Source organism: Peromyscus californicus, unplaced genomic scaffold (assembly GCF_007827085.1).
Source record: "Peromyscus californicus insignis strain IS unplaced genomic scaffold, ASM782708v3 Scaffold_12__1_contigs__length_115047231, whole genome shotgun sequence".
NCBI classification, from domain to species: Eukaryota; Metazoa; Chordata; class Mammalia; order Rodentia; family Cricetidae; genus Peromyscus; species Peromyscus californicus.
Window position 1 is genome coordinate 53,923,014 of NW_026294413.1, and position 15,000 is coordinate 53,938,013.

The window sequence follows — 15,000 nt, forward strand, 5'->3', positions numbered from 1 at the left end:
GGCCTGTCCCGCTGGGCCTGTGCTCACCCCAGGCTTGTGGAGCAGGCAGTGTATGATGTTTATTAATAGGCCTTGATGAGGGGCATTAATGTCTCCTAATGACACCATCTGAGCCTGGCCTCTTTTCTTCTCTTACTCCTTGATCCTTCTGCCCACGCCCATCCCCCACCCCACAGAGACACACACTGTCATATACACAGAGAACAGAGGGCCACAGTCGGGTCTGGAGGAGGCTCGTGCCAGAGGGCCGTGGCAGGAGCCCTTGTCTGAGGAAGAGAGGGCTTGGCTCTTGGGGAATGGATGGGAGGTCTAGCCTCAGGGATCGGAGGGAGGGTCCCAGTGGGCAACAAGGCAGAAGTTGTGGGAACTTGGCCGAAAATGGCTTTGTGACTAAAGGGAGGCAGAATGTGGCCAGACCTCTTTAGAACCGGTGGAGATGGGAACGGCTGGGGGAGTGTAGACGGGGCAGAGGGCTGGCTTCCTTGAAGGGCACAGCAGCTGGGTGGGGAGAGCTGAGAAGGGTAAGTGGCAGGGGAGAGACAGTCACAGGCAGGGAGAATGGTGACTGATCACACACACACACACACACACACACACACACACACACACACACGCATGCACGCACGCAATATGCTCCAATTCTCACACCAAACATATATCTATGCTCATACATACACACTCACAGTCACAATGTGTTCTCATACTCAGTACACTCATACACATGCACTTATGCATACCCATAGTCCACATATAATGTACACACATACAGTGTACTCACACACTTATGCACATGTGCTCACATGTACATGCATACACACACTTACACCTCCATATTCATATATGCACTTGCTTTCATGCACACACACACACATGCTCACCCAAAAGGCCCATTTACAATTTCCTAACACATTCAACAGACATACAACATTCATATGTACTTACATGTTTGCACTGATTACACACCCTCTCCCTCAAATGGACGCACGCACGTGCGCACACACACACGCATATGTGTGATCACACTTATCTGCTGATGCTTACCTGCCACTTGCTCACAAATATAATATACAGAAACATGTATACTCAATATGCTCATGACATACCTATCACTCAGGAGCTCACACATACACATTTATAGACTTAAACACAGCAAACACAATCTACTCACATGTACAATATGTTCGTACATTCACACAGGCTCACACACAACCACGACATATAATCTCTCATACACTTGCCTCTGTACATGAAGAGGCATATATATATATATATATATATATATATGCACACATGTACACTCACACATACACACATGCTCACATACACTAGCATGCTCATACTCAGATCCCTATGCTTCTTACATTCTCACTAATACACAGATGTGTGACCCTCACTCACATGCACTCCTCTCCCAAGCAGCCTCTCACTGGTGGTATTACCAGAGCGTAAGAGTGATGGGAGGAACGGGGCAGGTGTCTAGGCTACAGCTCGGACCGTGGGAATAAGACAAGTGGCAGGGAGTGTGAACAGACAGATAACTGACTGATGGAGAGGTCTGTGGGTAGGCCCAGAGCTGGCCTGTTGCCCAGGGAGGGTCTAAGGGCTGGTAAGCCTCGGCTGGGCGGTGCAGAGAGTATGGGGCGGGGCTGCAGTCTTCTGGGAGGTGGGCCCATAAGTCTAGTCCTCCTGGGCCTTCCTCCCTGGGTGCTTGTAGAAGGCTGCAGGTATGCTGGCTCCAGCGGTAATTAAGACAGGAGTGCAGTTAATCCCTAAAACAAACAGGCCTTGAGAAACTGCAGCCCAGCTGGAGCGCAGGGAGCTTCAGGACTCACTCTTCAGCCCTGGCTCTTATCATGCCTCATCTCTCACCTGTAGAACCCCGTCTTTCTGGCTGCTGACTGCACCCCACACCTGACATCCCCCTCCCTGCCCTGAATTGTGTGGAGAGGAGAGCTAAGGAGGGCCCAAATGCTGGGAGGAGGTGACCCTACCAGACTTCTGCTTCCTAATCCACAGCAGACCGCCAAGGAGTGGTACCTGGCCAGGTTGATGTCTGGAATGCCACGCCCCAACTTGGGAGGCTCCTGAGGTGGTTGGGATCGCTTTCCGGGAGCTACCTGCACCTGTAGAGGATCTGGGCCCCATCTAGGAGATGAGGGGCGTTTTTGAAGTTTGGGTCACACAGGCTGGGCTAGGGTGTAGAGCTGGGTGAGAAACCTTGCCATCAAGAGCCTTCTACTGTGGCTTCGGGGATAGGGATGGGGGAGCCAGAGCACGAGCAGCCGGACTCTTGGGTCCCTGTCTCTGCCTTGTCTCCCCTCTTTGCCCCATTGGACAAGTCCATCCTACTGCCATATTTCCTATGGCAGTAAAGAACAAATGGGGGAAGGTAGGGGGCCCATGGGATACTTCTTAGACAAATAAAGGATCAGAAGCACGAGGACCTGCAGGGCCGGGTCCCGCTTTGCAGCTCTGGTGGGAAGAAGATTGGTAATCCAGGCTTTTGAGCCTCCCATCCATGCAGCCAGGCCTGGGCTGCCCTGTGAGCAGGGAAAAAGGGAGGGAGGAGGGAGGGAGGGAGGAGGGAGGGAGGGAGGAGGGAGGGAGGGAGGAGGGAGGGAGAGAAGGAAGGAGGGAGGGAGGGAGGGAGGGAGGGAGGGAGGAAGGAAGGAGGGAGGGAGGAAGGAAGGAGGGAGGGAGGGAGGAAGGAGGGAGGGAGGGAGGAAGAAGGGAGGAAGGAAGGAAGAAGGGAGGAAGGAAGGAAGGAGGGGAAAGGGAGGAAGGAGGGAGTGGCGTGAGGAAGAAAGATCAGGAGCTTTTTGAAAGAGAAGATGCGGGCAAGGGTTGGAGGCTCTGGGAAACAGATCCTTGTGAGAAAGTGTGACAATTGGAGAAACAGCCCAAGTCCCCTTCTGTCCCGGCCAGCGGGATCTTCAGCAGAGACCCTAGAAGGGGGAATGGCGAATGAAGGGACAAGAGACATAAAGAATTGACAGCAAGACAGTATTTTGATAAAATTGTCCTCAGCACCGTTCAAGTCCCATCTCACTCATTCCTAAAGGCTGACAGTGAGCCTGGCTTCTGTGTACTGGCCACTAGCCCCCTGTTACTGAAAATGCAGCTGCTCCAGAGCAGTAACTGGGCCCATGCAGTTTCCAGCAGCCTGCCCGGGATGGGAGCGCTTTAGAAAAGGCAGCATCTGGGGTTCCACTCTCGGCCTAGTAAATCCCAGCATTTATTTTAATAAGAAACCCCAGGGAAAGCTGGTCCCAGTGATGCAGGCTCATAATCGCAGCCGAGGTAGGTGGATCACAAGTTGAAGATTAGACTGAGCTACAGAGTGAGTTCGAGGCCACGTTGGGCAACCTAGTGGGCCTTGTTTCACAAGTTTTTAAACGTGGAAAAAGTGGGGCGGGTGGCTAGGGGCACAGCTCAGTGGTAGGGTGCTTGCCTGGCCTAGGCAAAACCTTAGGCCCACTTTCCAGTGTGGTCAAAGGAATGAAACAATCCCCCATCCCTCAACAACCCAAGGTGATTCATATACATGCTTAACCTGGATGCTATCTGCCACAGGGTGCTGGTTCCCTAAGCGCCTCTGGGTCCAGGAAGGGGACTGGACTCTTCAGCAGACATATGGCGGCAGCAAAAGGAACCCTCTGTGTTCTGGTCCTGGATGGACTCCACTTTCCTGTCTTTTCCTGCTCTGGCCCCGGGGCAGCCTTTCCCTGATAGGCCCTGGCTGACCTTCGGGTCCTAAGGTGCTTACTTTTAAGTTAAGGTGGTTGAGACAGGGTGGGACAGCCAGAAGAGGGTCACATAGGGACACTGGGGTTTTGAGTCCTTGAAGTCTTGGGGGTGTGACGGTCACCCCATTTGATAGGCACTTGAGGTACCTGTGGGCTTTTGGTAACCCCTGATAATCCTTCCTCAGACAGTACACCCTCTGGAACTCTGTGTGATGTGGGGTATTCCTGTTCTCTGGGTAGGTAGGGACCTCAGAGACCAATGGCGGAGGGAAGACACAGGAAAGACTGGGGGGATGGCATGGGAAGCACTTGGCCCGAAAGGGCCATGACCCTCTCTGTGGGCTCCGCTGGCAGAAGGAGGATTGTAGCCAAGCCCCTTCCTCATCTAGTATTCCCTCCTCCCGGATGTCCGAGGTGCCATCCACGACCAGACACCATCTACTACCCTTTCATTCCTTAGCTGGCTGTGCTGGGACCTGTGTGGTGGGCCTTCATGTCTCTGCCTGCCTGTGACAAACCAGAGCTGTTTGTTAGGCCCAGGGAATTATGAATGGGGCCCACCAGAGCCCAGCCAGGGGCTGGGGCCATGCAGTCTCCAGTCAGGCCCAGGGCTTGCTCTCCTTTCATTGTGTCACTCTTTACAGTGCCCAGCAGGCAAATGCCAACCTGGGGAGCTTGGCAAGTTACAATGAGAAAAAACAACTCGGGCTCATGCAGCCAACTCCACCCCTGACCTCATGGCTGGTCCCATAGGTCTCTGGAATGGCTGGGGGACTGGCATGACCTCAGGGAGAGGGGAGCCCCTATGAGAACCTGGGCAGACGTTTCTGAAAAGGACCACTCTGTGCCAGCAGTCACTGGGAAGGTGCATATGAAGAGGTCCCTGGCTGCTGTTTGGCAGGCACAGGAGTGGGGGGCAGGGGCAGCTTTCGGTGTTTGGCATCCAACCCCTTACAGGGAGCATCCTCAGTCTCAATGTGTTGAAATAGATCTTTTGCACAACTTTGAGGAGGGCCTGGCCATTCCAGGTGATGGTGCCGAGGGGCACAGGAGATGGGAGGAAAGGGGACCAGGTGACAGGACAAGAGAACCCCAAAGGGGGTCATGGGATAGATACCTGCTGACTCCTTAACCTACCCCCTGCCAATAAAAGCCCATTGTAGTCATTCCAGGCTATGGCTCACCCCTGCAGAGCAGTCTGGGAGTGTGGACACCTAGGCTAGGTCACAGAGAAGTGAGACAAAAACCTCTGTAGCAGCAGTCACAGTGTGTGCTGTGCACACAGGCGAAGGGGTCTTTAATGAACGCAGATGACAACCGATTAATCTGCAGGCTCTTCTCTGTGGGCTACGGCCACGCTCCATTCAGCCTGGCTGGCTCATCCCAGTGGGGCGGGCTTCAGCCTCCTGCTACTGGCTTTCCACCCTCCTGTCCCTCAGGACTGAAGTGCTGGGGAATGGGTCTTCACCCTCGCAGATTTTGCTTTTGGGGGGTTCCCTTACCGTGAGATGGTTGCCTTTCTGGGGGACAGGAAGTGGGGTAGAGTGCAAAGGGAAGGCCAGCTAGCCACTGGACCGGACTTACTGTAAGGGGTTAAGTTTAGGAGGTGAGAGCAGCACCTCCTAGGTTGGGTAGGCAGCTTGCTTCTCAGCCACCTGCTGATGAAGGCCTTGAGAGGGCAGCCAGGCCACAAGACCTGTTGTCTTGTGGTAAAAGGCAGAAAGAGGACTTGGGGCTAGGACGGTGTCCTCCTTCTAGCTGGGTCCACGTGCCCTGTCCTGGCTCCTGACAGCTCAGCTCTTAAGGACTGCTAGGTTCTGAGTACAGGGCCTACTTTGAGGTAGCTCTTAGTGTAGCAGGGACTTGAGAGTACAGAGATAAAGCTGTGACCAGAGCTAAGGAGGGGCCATACACAAGGAGGCCGTTTTGGAGGGAGCTGTGTAGGTGTGCACTGTGCAGTTATGATGCCTGGTAGATGAAAGTGGATGTACTGGGATGGCAATGCCTTCTTGTGCCAGGCTGCAGCCATCACTCCTACGCCCTCCACAGGACCCCTTTACGAGAACCTCAGGTCTTTCTGACACCCTCTGCATGCTCCCTGTCGTGGGCTGTCTGGCATCTGGAGGTTGGAGAGTTGGAATGGCAATGAGAGGCAGGCCTGAGACCAAAGCTTACGGCCCTTCCCCTTGGCTGGGCAGCTTCTTCAGAGGCAGAAGCGGTACTCCCCTTTGGGGGAGAAACCCCCTCAGTTTCTACTGCCATAAAGGATGGGCCAGAGCTCTCACTGCAGCGTCTAATAATGGGGTTAGGGTGTAATGAATATCCCTGGTCTCATAAAACAGGCTAATGACGGCCCTCATTTCATGGACCCCTTTTATCCTCACTGTTCCCAAACTAAAAGGGACTATCTTGGGGGGCTGAGGCCCTGAGCCTGATGGTGGCCATAATTGAGGGGAGGGGGGCCTCTGTCAGAGGTTTCCTGCTGCTCTTCCCTCCCTTACCTGATACAAACAGCTGGAGGAATTTGGGTCGATGGCCGAGAATGCTCAGCCTGAGGAACTGGGCCGGGATTAGGAAAGGAGGCCACAACTTAACACCCCGATTCCTAAGAACAGAACCCAGGGACCCAACAGAGGCCCAGAAAGCACGTGAGTGCCCAGAGGTGGCACCACACCCCCTTCCTCTGGCTGGGTGCTGATAGGAGCTCACTGAATCATCCCAGTCTCCATCCAACACCTGAGAAGAGCTAGACTCCGGGAGGGAGGGGCTGGACTGCTGAATCACCAGCAACACCTGTGTTTTGCTTGGGAGGTCTCCTGCTCCTAGACCAGCCAAGCCTGACCCTGTTTGGCTTCCTGGAGCTTGGTGAGATCACAGCCTAGGGTGTTATGGCTTCAGGCCAGTGTGACCTGCTATGCAGGAAGGATTTTTAAAGAGATACTTGCCCCAGTGTTCCCAGGATGAGTTCAATGAGAGAGAGAGAGAGAGAGAGAGAGAGAGAGAGAGAGAGAGAGAGAGAGAGAGAGAGAGAGAGAGAGAGAATGAAGCTGTTCTGTGAGTCCATGCCCCCATGGGATAGTAGAAATTGGTCGTTGAACAGAAAATCACCCAGGTTACACAATGAAGCGGAAAACAGTCCTACCCACTCACTATAGATAAATACCTGGGGGTGCACAGGGGATCTTGGTAAACCATAGCACCCGAGGGAGATAAGCTAAGCATCATTAAAGCCCCCATAGCCTCTGAGGATGGAAAGAAGATTCTGGAACTGCCTAACTGGAGTCTTCTGGTCACAGTCAGGGTAAAGTCTACGGGCCACCACGGCAGAGTCTGTAATGAGTGGCAGTTATTTCTGACTTTCTCAGCATCCTCAGTGTGACCATCAGGCACTAGCCCAGTCCTGCTTCCAGGTGACTTGCAGATAATTGGGGTCAGCAGAGGACAGAGGATCTCAGGAGTGCAAGTTCCCTGCACCCTAAGCCAACCTTCATGTCCCCTCCCTTCTAAAGTGGGGCCAATACAGCACCTCTAGGTCACACTCAGCCTTCTGCAGGGCATAGAGGGGGTACCCAAGGGGTTCCAGGCTCTGTGTGACACTGGGTCGTATACTCCTCCTTCATAAAACTATCAACCACAGTCTGCAGCTGGAGAGCACAAGCCCTTGGCAAGTGACCTGCCGAGATCATGGTCCCAGTGGGCAGTAGAGTTGGGAGTGGAATTCAGGTATCCTGGTCTCCTTCCTGGCTCATGGCCCAAAGTGCGTCAGCTTCCACTTGGGAACACAGGAGGGCTGTGCAAAGGGAACCAGTCCTGAGGGGAGGGCTGGTTTCTCCTCTTTTTGCTGGACTCTCCCTGGTAACCGTGGGACAAAAGGTGGTCCAGTCAGAGCTTCCCATACCTATGCACCACGCCGGGCCCAGGGACAGAAAGCTTTTCCAGACAGGGACAGGTCACTTTCTGCAATGCTTGCTTACACGAGGGGCCTTTGGTGCCATGGGCTGAGAGGGGATGGGGATGGGACGAGTCAGCAGGTCTCTACCCTTGGAGTCCCTTGCAATGTGCTTGGGGACAGAGTCCTGCAGGGATATAGGGCAGACTGGGTGAGTGAGTGGGGCTGGAGGTTTCTTCATGTAAGCCTGAGCAGCCTTTGCCTGACCTGACCAGGGAGAGCTAATGAGTTCCGCTTGGCCTGTGGGTTCTCTGGCCCAAGTGTCGTTCTCTTTCTAGTCCATTTCACACAGCTTCATTTAGGAAGGCTTCCTAAACTGTCATTACCAGTTGCTCCACCCTCACCCTCTATGTTGGTCTCTACTGCCAGGCCTGGATGTCGCTTCGTCTGTGAACTCTGACAGGGCACCGTCCCATTCTCCACTTTCCGCCACGTGTGAAACATCTGGGCTGGAGGGCCTGCTTTGCCCATGTGCTCTATGTTCCTTGGAACCATTCAATGGCCACAGCCCAGGAAGTGAGGGAAACTACGGTTGGAGAGGACGGGGCCGCACAGGTCATTAGGCAGCAAATTTTGAATGACGGCTAAGCATTTCTGATGGCATGGGGTATGCTCTTTGCCCGGCCTAATGCTGTCTTTCAAATGTTTTCTTAGAAGGATGCCAGAAGAAGTGACAAAATGGACTGCTGGTGTGTCCACGTGATGGAACCCCAGTGCCCTCTGCTCTGGGAACAGTGGTCTGTTTGTAGCAGGAGAGGCATTCTCATTAAAAAGTTTAAAGATTTCACACACACACACACACACGCATGCACACATACACACATATGTATATAGTGTATATATACATACATACATACATACATACGTCTCTGTGTGTAAACATGCTTTCATGCTTGTGCATGAGTGAACACACCCACCCACCCACCACAGTGCCTGGTTTTCTCCTTCCCAGATGTGGGTTCCAGAGGTTGAAGTCAGGTTGTCAGTCTCAGCAGCAGGTGACTTTACCTGCTGAACCATCTCATTGGCCCAGGAGATGCATTTTTGTATCATTAGATCTCACTGTTTATCTGTCTCTGTGTCTCTGTCTGTCTGTCTGTCTGTCTGTCTCTTTCTGTGTTGTGTCTCTTCCTCCCTTCCTTTCCCATCCAGACACAGTTTTGCTGGCTTGAACAGTGAGAAGGACCTCTGGGTCTCTCTGTTAGATCCGTCCTCCCATGGGGAAAGGGACAGTTCTCTCTGCTAGAGTGAGCTCAGGTGTGGAAGCCACCCGGGGGGGGCAGAGGAGCACGTGGTTAGAAATGAGTTGGGTTCTATGGGTCTGGACCCTCCTTGGTCACCTCTTTGGCCACTGGATGGCTGTGACATCTGTGACTCTACACTCAGGCCCTTCTGTAGTAGGTGGGAGATGGTGTGAGTCACTCCAGGCCAGGGCCAGTTGGTGGGGGTCACAGCGTGACAGAGTGCTTCAGAATTGTCTCCCACTCTCCCCTCGCCTGCCTCACTCCGCCCTCCTGGTCCCCTCCTCTCTTCTGCCACACCCTCTCATCCTTCTTTTGTGGGGCCCGTCAGCACCTTCCCGCCTAGTCTAGGAACAGATCCCTCAGATGACTTCACCTCCCACCCACCTCTCTCCAGGTCAGCCTTGTCCTCAGCCGTGTCCTGCCATGGTGGGAATGTGTTCCTTTGTGCCCTCCTACAGGGCGGCTGTGGCCCTGTGTTCCCATCCAGCACTGTACAGGGAACTAACGCTATCCAGGAAGAGGATTAGAGCAACAATGACTTCATTTGACTTCATCTAAATAGAAAGAGTTACTTGGAGCTAGAGGTTACTACACCAGACGTCAGAACTCGGGGTGGGGGTGGGGTGTACCAAGCATTCGACCTCAGAAACCCCCTGGGAGTGCCCTCTGCATTGTCCAGGTTATACCCTACCCCAGTGACTTTGTCCAGGTCTACCTCCTGACCAAGAACTCAGGAGAGGATGTAGGAGTCTAGGTACTGGGCTTGGAGATGGATGACCTTGGACAAATCACTTGAGCTGTGTGTCTCTGGAGCCTTTTCTGTGAAATATCGAGGGTAATTCCGTATCCCTCTTGAAGTTTCTTTCCTGCTCAGTCCCTGAACATCTTTCAACGGGAGCTCGCTATGACCAGGCCTGGGTGGGTGTGAGCGGGAGGGCAGGCAGGGGTGCCTATATGTGCATGCGTGTCTGTGCCTACATGTGCATTTACATGTGCAGGAGCAGTGAGCCCTTCACAGATTTATTTCTTTTGGGGGAAGGGGTAGGGTAGGGTTTGAGACAGGGTCTCACTATGTAACCTAGACTGTCCTTGAACCCCTCATTCTCCTGTCTCCCCAGTGCTGGAATTACAAGGGCATCTGGTTTTCTGCCTAGGCCTGTCTCGCCAAGCAGCTTGGGTCTAGGAAATGGGTTGAAGGCTACAGAGCTAGTAAGATGGATGCAACCTGACTCCACTCCTGGCCCGCATCTCCAGGTTCCCTCGCCTGGGCTGTTTGTTTCACAGTGCCTAGACTTCCTCTTTGACCATAAAAGTCTCCCGGAAAGCCTTCCCACAGAGGCCTCAGGGGCTTTCTCAGGGAATGTGTGAGTGTGTGTGCGCACAGTCATAGAGTACGCTATCCCAAAGAGCCACGGCCTAGACCTAAGGGGTGTGTGTATGTGTCTGCTCCAGCTTGGGTAAAGGGATCTGGGACTCAGTCAGGGCCCTGGCATTAGGAAATGCTTAAGTTTCAAGTTAATTTGAACAATCAAGGCATGCACACGTGAGTTTCCACAGATATGCATGTGCTTTATGTAGAGAGGTACAGGGAAGAGAGAGAATTATTCTTTGCTGCTATGCCCTCCTTGCAAAGCCTCTGCCCATAGGTCCCCCCAGATCCGGAGAAAGGATGGTGGCCCCCTACAGAGCTGCTGTTAGGCTGCTTGGGTTTGGGGCATGTTCCTAGTCTAGGGCTGAGGTCTGATGGGCCATTGAGAGAAGGGCCCTAGGTTAGCGGAGAGGTCCAGAAATGAGCATTAGATGGACCACGGCCAAACTCTGGACAGCAGCGGATGCCTCTCTCTTCCTCCCCTAGATGGTGCCCAGGCCTCGGGTATCCTGGGTCATAGAACCTGCCTGTCAGAGTGTTGCGTCAGAGTGAAACTGTGCTAAATGCCTCAGGGGAGAAGGCAGCGAGGGCTTGTGAGCCCAGTTTTCCAACCTTGAGGTGCTCAGGGTCAAAGAAGTCCTTGGATGCCACCAGCTCTTCTCAACACTCCCCAGACTATTGCACTTGATCTTACACAGATGGACGTGGTCTCTCGGGGCATGTGGGGAGTGGGGGTATGAGTCAGAAGTGACCAGGCTTTCATCAGCCCTGAATCAGAGGGAAGGCAGGGAGGAGGGTGGGAGTGACTGTAGATAGATAGTCTTGTGGTTCCCTAGGAACAAAAGTATCCCGAGGAAACCAAGGCCTTCTGGAAGGTCTGAGGCTCCTGATGTGCCCAGATATACAGGTCATTGACACACACCCCAGAACAGGACAGGCAACCAAAAGCTTGAGTGACTTAGGAGCAAGAAAGGCTGCCTTAGGGGTAGAGGAAGGGTGGTAGATCCCTCAGGTTCCTCTGAACTCTGTGGTTCCACACGGAGGCCTCACCATTATTAATGCTTCTTTGCCCTGTGGACCCAGATCTTCTGGCTGAGAGTTGAAATGGTTTCTTGTTGTGACTATAGGAATGACGGGCTGGGCTCGGGGGACCAAGATGGATATGAGTACAGGGTAGTGCATCTCCCAGAGTCCTCTTATAGTGTCGTTATTCGCCCCAGGACTTTTTGCTTCCATGTAAGTAGAAAAGAATGGGGATGGTTTCAGGTTGTGCAGGGTCCTTACGAAGGAGCTCTGGGATGTAGTTCTCCTTCAAAGCTGGCAGCTCTGATATCATCTAATACGGTGAGGTTGAGGTCGGGCCAGTTGGTACCTCCTCCTAGGTCTGGATGGCCCCTTCTTGCTCTTGTTGCTTTCCACCCAAATGCAGGAAGTTCCCATCTGTGTCGTGATGGCACAGACATCACAGCTACCTGCTAGGGCTGGAGAGCCCCAACGGCCCCAGTCCTTGCCTCTATCCATCTCCCTAGCCAGAAGTGTCATCACCCAAGGCTACAGCCGCTCACCTAGCGGAGAGTACAGATAAACTCTCCTGGGTGGTTTCTGTTTACAGTCTGTCTGAACGCTGCCTCCCCTCCCCTTCATTTGCATAGACCCCCTGATCCAGGCAGGCTGCTCTAGGCAGCTGTGCAGGCATGGGCGAGCCACAAACAACAGCCACTGACGAGCTAGGGCCACCCCTACAGTCAACAGGACCCACGGCAGAAAGGGTCCAGAACCCAGTTCTCCTGATCTCCCCACTCAGTCTGATAATCTTTCATAAGACACTACTTTCATTTTCTTAGGACTTGGGTATTATGCCTGGAGTGGGGAAAAAATGTAACCGGGTGGAGTGTTCTCTTCTCCCAAGCCCGAAGGTGTGAGGTGCTGGGTACAGGGCTGCTGTTAATAAACGCTTGCCAATGGACTTGCATCTCTTGGGGACTCCTGTACCGTCATCCCTGCTCTCATCCTCATCACCGCCGCTCTTGAGGGCGCTTAGCTAGAAATGAAGATAGCAGATGAACGACTCCGCCATCTCTCGGGTCCCAAACCCTCTCTTAGCTCCTCTCAGTCCTGAGACCTGAGCAAAGGAGTAGGTCTGTGCCATGCTGCCATCCCGACTAAGTGTTGGAGAAATAAACAAGATTATGCCAAGAAGAGAGGAGTTACATCAAAAGTATCTCTGAAAGGAAGAAAGCCAATTTTTTTTTCCCTTATGTGAGATGCATGGATAGGGGGAGAGAGGGAAAAAAAATGCCTGGGTAATTAACTTAATAGGTTTCTTAAAGAATGCCCTTGTGAGTGATGTTCAACACATTCAAGTGTTGACAAGAAGGCATTGAACTTGACGCCCACGCAGCGGGCAGATGCATGCTCTCGGCTCTGACACACCTTCGTCTGAAACGTGTAGTAAACTTGGTGCTGGGTTGTGAAATTGGTCCCAGGGAATCCATGTTGTGGGGGCTCTGGGGTCAAGGTCCCTGCTCCTGGGTAGGTCAAGGTGGCTACCCTGGATGGAGATTCTGTGAGTAGAATAACAGGGTGGAGAACCTCGTCAGAAGCCTAGGGATGCTGCTGTACAGAATGAAGGCCTGTCCCTGCCTCCCAAGCCCAGGTTGCCTTGAAATGCATGAGTCTAACACCCAGGGGCATCTGTGAGACCCCAGGACTTCCCTAGAAGAATTAGCAGAGGAAACTAGGTGAATATGTGCCTATGAATTTTCCCTTTCTATGAAATGTAGAGACGGGAGAGAGCCTGGCAGACTAGGAACTTTGCCTTGGAAGAGGGGTGTGTGTGTGTGTGTGTGTGTGTGTGTGTGTGTGTGTGTGTGTGTGTGTGTGTGTGTTTGAAGCCATAGGAGGAGCTTGATCCCTCAAACAGAGGAGAGTACCCTTTGCTAGGCAGCCTGCTTCCAAGGCCGTACATGAGGATGAGCCTCTGCCTCTGTGCCTACTGAGAGCCGACAAGCTACCTTCCTGTCTGTCTGTCATCCTGCCCGTCTGTCATCGGCGATCTACTCATCCATCCTCTCCTTCTGTGATGTGAGGCTCCAACTTATCAGATTGAACTTTTCAGGCTGAGACCTGAGTGGCAAGGGACTCCATCGCAGTGATGGCAGCCAAATTAGTTCGGTAGAGTAAAGGTGACATGAACGCCCGTGTGAAAGAACTTTTCTTTTCCTCCTCTCTTCCCCTTTCTTCTTCCCGCCTTCTCTCCCTCTGCCCCCTCCTTCCTTCCTCTCTTCTTCTTCTTTCATGAGACAGGGTCTTCTGTGGCCAAACCGCTTCAATTATTCGTGTAGCCAAGGATGACTTTGAACTTCTCGTTCTTCTCTACCTCGTGGGAGTTGGGATTACAGGCGTGTGCCTGTCACTACGCCTGCCTGGTTTATGTGATGCTGGGAATTGAACCAAGGGCCTTGCGCTTGGTAGCCACACCTTCTACTGAGTCACACTCCCAGCCCCAAGAACTTTTCTTTCTTAGATACTTAGGAAAATGGTTTGAAACAAAACAAAATAACAAAACAAAACAACAACAACAACAAAAAACACCATCATATGTCTACAGTTCAGAGGTAGCTCATATCAAGGGTGCCACCTAAAAATCCAAATTGAGTCCCATGATTCATATTTTTTTTGTGGGGGGGACCCTGGCAAAAAGATCAGCAACTGCCTTCACCTAAAGACATATACCAGACCATGTATATCTCTGTAAGCTGGGGGGTGGCGGGTGGGGGTGGGGGTGGGGGTGAACTGCAATTATGCCTCATTTACACATGGCAGTCCAGGAAGTGAGCCCTGCCCTGTGACTGCAAAGTCTGGATTAATTCTTTGCTCCTGTCCTGGACATCAGTGCTTTGTCTGGGGCTCATTCCTGCCTGGAGAAGCCAGTTCTCAGAAAGTGCAGGATTCTGGAGTTTCATTCACACTCCTGATACACTTCTAGGAAGAGGAAATGGCTGCCCATCTTTCTGGTCACTCCCGAAACATTAGGGTGTGGTGTCAAAGAAAAGGCTGTGTCTGTGTAGGGGACACAATTAATTTCAGTCATCTCCCACGCTGCCACTACCATTCTCCATCATGAAGACATATTCTTCTGCCTTTCCTTTTCCCGATTGCCTAGTCTGAGATTTCCAAAGGCAAAGTGCAAAAGTTGATCAGATTCCCCATTTGCTTTGTTTGTTTGTTTTTTTGAGTCAGGGTTTCTCCGTGTAGCTTTGGTGTCTGTCCTGGATCTCACTCTGTAGACCAGGCTTGCTTTGAACTCATAGAGATCCGCCTGTCTCTGCCTCCTGAGTGCTGGGATTAAAGGCGTGCGCCACTACTGCCCGGCTCCCCATTTGCCTTTTGACGCTGATGTGTACCAGGTGAGAGTGCTTGCAGCCCAGTTCAGCACACCCTTACTAAGCACTGCGTATGTCTCGAGTCAAGGCTGGGTGTTGCAGGGTATACATTCATAGTCCTCAAGGAGGTGTTATCACCTGGATGCCACAGAGCCTCCTAAAGCATTCTAAAGTCCAGATTATGAATGACAGACACCCCATGCTCAGGAGCCAGGAGGGAGCTTTGGGAACCTTAGAAACAAGCTGGGTTCCAGAGATGCAACCTCCTTTTAGCAAAGCAGACCCCACCTCACATCAGCAAGACTAG

General features: G+C 52.6%; 1 protein-coding gene across 1 annotated transcript in view; it reads right to left on the bottom strand.

The window, feature by feature from the left end:
- The window catches only part of Pebp4 (phosphatidylethanolamine binding protein 4), a 235,862-nt gene that overhangs the window by 21,296 nt on the left and 199,566 nt on the right, over positions 1 to 15,000 (bottom strand). The gene's annotated exons all lie outside the window — the stretch shown is intronic.